Source organism: Nycticebus coucang, unplaced genomic scaffold, assembly GCF_027406575.1.
Source record: "Nycticebus coucang isolate mNycCou1 unplaced genomic scaffold, mNycCou1.pri scaffold_57, whole genome shotgun sequence".
NCBI lineage: Eukaryota > Metazoa > Chordata > Mammalia > Primates > Lorisidae > Nycticebus > Nycticebus coucang.
This window is the reverse complement of record NW_026515585.1, coordinates 377,069-381,734: the sequence shown is the minus strand read 5'-3', so window position 1 is coordinate 381,734 and position 4,666 is coordinate 377,069. Positions and strand designations below refer to the sequence as shown.

At 39.9% G+C, this 4,666-nt stretch overlaps 1 non-coding gene across 1 annotated transcript; it reads left to right on the top strand.

Moving 5' to 3' along the window:
- The first annotated feature begins 834 nt into the window (after positions 1-834).
- LOC128579492 (small nucleolar RNA SNORA11) lies at positions 835-963 on the top strand. The gene has a single exon (XR_008378170.1). It is a non-coding gene; the product is annotated as a small nucleolar RNA SNORA11 (small nucleolar RNA).
- The last annotated feature ends 3,703 nt before the right edge of the window (positions 964-4,666 follow it).

Genomic DNA, 4,666 nt, shown 5'->3' with positions numbered 1-4,666 from the left:
CCCACACTATCTACTACCTGTAGAGGAACTGGACATTATTTCCCCTGTTTTACAGAGGAGGAAACCTGGAGCTCAGACAGATTAGATACTCTTCCAAAGGTCACATAGCCATGAAGCTGCAGATCACAGCCCAAATCCAAACTCAAGCCTGAGCCTCTTTAGCATCACCCTTTCTATGTATTTCTATATCTCATAATATTGTTCTTAAATTTTCCTTTCTTTTGAAGTCGATTACAGTTTTTTTTGTATCTTTGTGCTAACAGGAACCCTTCTTTATGGATCTTGCTTCAAACCTATAGTCCCTAGAAACTGGACATGTGGAAGACATGCCTCCTTACATGAGATAATTCTTTAAAAAGGCAAGTGGGTGGGGGGTGGGGAATACTACATAAGAGACCCAAGTCTAGGTTCACCAGAGACACAGAATCAACTGGGTATCTGCAGATAGAGATCTGTTTGAAGGAATTAGTTCTTACAAGTCCACGATCTCCAGGGAAGACTGGCGGGTTGGAGATCCAGAGAATAGTTACTGCTGCCATCTTGAGTCCAGGTTTCTCAGGCCAGCGAGTTGGAAAATCATGCAGCTTTCCTCTGTTACAGGCTGTTTGGGGAATCCTCAGTCTTTGCTCTTCAGGCCTTCAACTGATTAGATGAGACTCACTCACAGGGTAATAACTGCTTTAAAGTCTACTGACTCAAATGTTAATCACATCTGAAAAACACCTTTATAGCAATTTCTAAGCAGGTGTTTAACTAAACATCTAGACACTACAGCCTAGCCAAGTTGGCACATACAAGTAACCAGCTCAAGAAGTCTGGGTGTGTGTGTGGGGGGGTGTGTGCTCACATAAGGGGGCCTGAGGAATGGCTCCCCTGTTTATAAAACTCCCTACAGGAATCTGGGGTCATTGTGATGAGGGGAGCAAAACTTGTGGCCTCCATAAGAACATATTCCCTACATGTAAAGAAAAAATTATAAAATATATATGGTGGGCATATGGGTGATCAATATATAATTCTCTCAGCTGTACTGTAGTTTTGAAAAATTGCCTAATAAAATATTGGAAAATTATTTTTTAAAAAAGAAAATTGGGTGCAATTCATGGCAAAGGCAGCAAATATACAACATGCGTGTGCAGCCACCCTCTCTGCCTGAGACCACGACAGACATCGCTCATCAGCCAAGGCCCCTCGTGCAGTGAGTTCTATGGAGCTCAGCCCCAAGAAGCCAGGCTTGGTTGGAATGGGAGTTAACATCTACTAGTCATCCACCTTCCACGTGGCCCAGTACCACCACCAGGGGTCACATTTGACGTGGCTACCACCTACTAACATGGAATCTCCACTTTCCTCTGAGGACTTTTCACAGCTAACATGTTTCTGAGTAAAAAGGTACAACTTCATAATAAGCTACATAGGTAATTCTCTAAGAACATAATAAGTGCTGTCTCTTTAAGACCTGGTCACAGTAACTATCTAACACGACTGCCAATATCCAACTCTTCACCTGCGGACTTTCTATCTTGAACTGTCCTGAAGTTTTAATAGCTATAACCATTTGAAATTTTATATTAGGTACAATTATACTTGTCGGTAAGAGTGGCATACCTTATGTATTACTAATTCACATATTTGACATATAAAAAACATTCTAATTTTTAAGGAAAAAGCTACCTATTGTGTGTGATGTGGCAAAATATGTGGCGCTAGCAATTTTGGAAGAAATTCATCTGATCCTATCAATCACAAAATAAAGGCACAAAAACCAACTTTACAACTGAACACAAATATACTCCAAGTTAGAGGAAAGACCTATTTCTTTTATACTCAAGTGTATCTTTAAATCAGGTTCCGAGGATCTCTGGAGACAGAGCATCCATTACCTGCCTTAATTAACTATTTAGAGGTCTATTTCTGTGATTGCCAACTCTGTAATTCTCCACACTCCATAGACTAATCTGGAATAAGCACTTTGATCTCCTGGCCCCAGTTCTTTCACTGAATGAGCAAGTTGATCACTGGACTTCGATTTCCTGTGTTTAAGTAAAGGATCCTGGACTGGCAACCCTAGAATTCTGAGTCTCTGCTAATCAAAGATATTGTACAGTCTCCACGCACATTTCTACATGCCCAGTGATGATAATAGCATGCTCTTATTTACTGCTCAATATGTGATAAACGTGTTATGTTTGTATCAGCTCATTTAATTCTCATGAAAACCACAGTAAGTAGAAAGTTGTTATTTCCACAAATGACCACAACAGTATCTCTGCTCTTCAGAACCTTGCCATCCCTCGTCAAGAGAGGGAGCCTCTTCTCTCCCTTTGAACTTGTGCAGGCACTTGTGGCTGCCTCAATCAATAGACAATAATAGCAAGAAAGTGATAAGACTTTCAAGGAGGGGTCATGAAAAAACAAGATCTGGCCATTTCTCCCTTGGGACTGTCAACCTTGGAACCCAGCCAACATGCTGTACGACATGCAGATGTTCTAGCCAACAGCATCCAGTCGAGAACGTGGCTGACAATCAGTGCCAACCACCAGTCAGGAGCGAATAAACCTCCAGATGATTTTAGCCTCCAGCATTCAAATCACCCCAGTTGATACCAAGGGAAGCACAGTCAAGCTGTCCCTCCCAGACCCACCTTCCAAATCGAAGATTCATGACCAAAGTGAACGGTGACCTGTGGTTAAGATGCTGAGTTTTGTGGCGTTGTATTATGCAGTAGTGGGTAGCTAGAACATGGCTGGTGGTATTCTATCTTCATTTTACACATAAGGAAACTGAGGAAAACAAGACCACAGACCAGACTCTAACTCAACTCTGTGCTACACTTCCACTTAATAAGTAATTACTGAAAGTCTGATTAGTCACTGGTGCACAGCTGTGTTATTACTTGTCATTTTCCAAGTGCAGCTTATCTAACAAAAGTATTTAAGATATATATTTTTAACATAATGTTGATGTAATTACATGTATTTTTCCCCTAAGAAATGATATTACCAAAGGCTAAGATGATTGATACAATATTTTAGAAAAAGAAAAAGCCCTCTACCAAAGTAGAGTTTATTTCTTGGCCTCTTCCATGTATACTTAGCAAAAGTATAAGAAATTACAATTTTTCTGCTGGGTGGAGCAATTTCTTAGGAGCCAGAGTCAACTCATTCATGTTTATAATACTTCTTTTAAGGGACATTTTAAATCTGAAGATCAGAGCCCTGCTGTTGCGTGACCCGAGACACGAACGAGCAGCAGCTTTGCTGTAGGTGTAAACTCGCTCCTGTAATTATTAAGTCAAGAAACAGACTATACACCGTGGGATGGCATATAGCAAAGTTCTTTATTCCAAGTTTAAGTTTTATACTCTTCCAGTCACGTACACACCTAATCCATTATCTATTAGCTGAATTTTAACTTGAAAGGAAATATTTATCATATCAATGTAACCACTTGTGTAGTAAATCTCTTCCTCTAAACAATGACAGTTTTCCGAGCAGGGCACAAAGATGAAAGCAGCTATAGGGGAACAGAGTTAATAGAAGAATATCTTCAAGCATTGACTCAGTTTACTCAGTATGAAGTAACGACTGTGACCTTCCTTCAGGGCAGAGCACCTATAGACCTCTGACAATATGCTGTTAACATATGTCAACCCTCTGGCCCGTATCTCTGAGGAAGGGCGGCATGCCCTTGGATCTCAGGCTTCACCGGGTGTACAGCTTCAGAGAAAAGGCCTAAGGAATTTTCCAAAAAAGCCTAACTCTGTGAGTAACCCGGAGGGGTCCAAGCCTCTTAAGCCTCTGGAAGAAAAGCATGTCATTTTAAACTCACACTGAATTTACTTTGTGTGCTTGATGTAGGATAAGTTTATTTCTAAATATTATCCTACACCCTGCCAACGAGGAAAAGATTTACAATGGAAGAAAATAGATTTGGTATCTAAATTACATACTTTTTCTTTCAAAGTTTAAAGAAAAAAGTATATATTTTGAAGTGAGATAAATGATAGGGTGAAGTTTATTTAAACATCTGAATTACCATGCATGGGAAGTGTCTCATTCCTCAAGTGATTAAATATTATTTGATCATTAAAATTGCTCAATGTAATGTACAAAATAAAGTTTAGTAAGCCATCCTAATTACTAACTAAAGGTCAGACCCTTTCCCAGGAGAGAATGTGTCTTCACTGACCATCACCCAGCTGTAGGATATACGCAAACGTCCTGGGTACTAAATGAACACAATTGCTGAAAGCTTGGTGTTGAATTAAAACTTTTAAAATATCAAGCCATGGGGTTATTATTGGTGTTTTCTATGTTGTATTATAATTTATAGCTTTCCAAATGTATCTTTTTCCCCAAATTATTGATTATTGATTCAAGAAACTGACAATTTCCCCATGTCCATAAAGAACAGTCGTCAGTGACATAAAGACCCTGCAGGGGCAGCTGGCATCTCCACTGGGAACCAAAACAGAAATGAGGGGTTGGGTTTATTATATTCTACTTGGAATAAAATGATGTGGTTGCCTCAAAGGAGGAAACATAGTCAAGACAAGTGGCAGGGTGGAGTTCTTCTTGGCCCTGTGGCTAAAGGCACTAAGCCCCTTGAGGGCAGGGTGTCCTGTTTTTAGTTCTAGAGGCAAAATGTTTGCCTTATAAATGA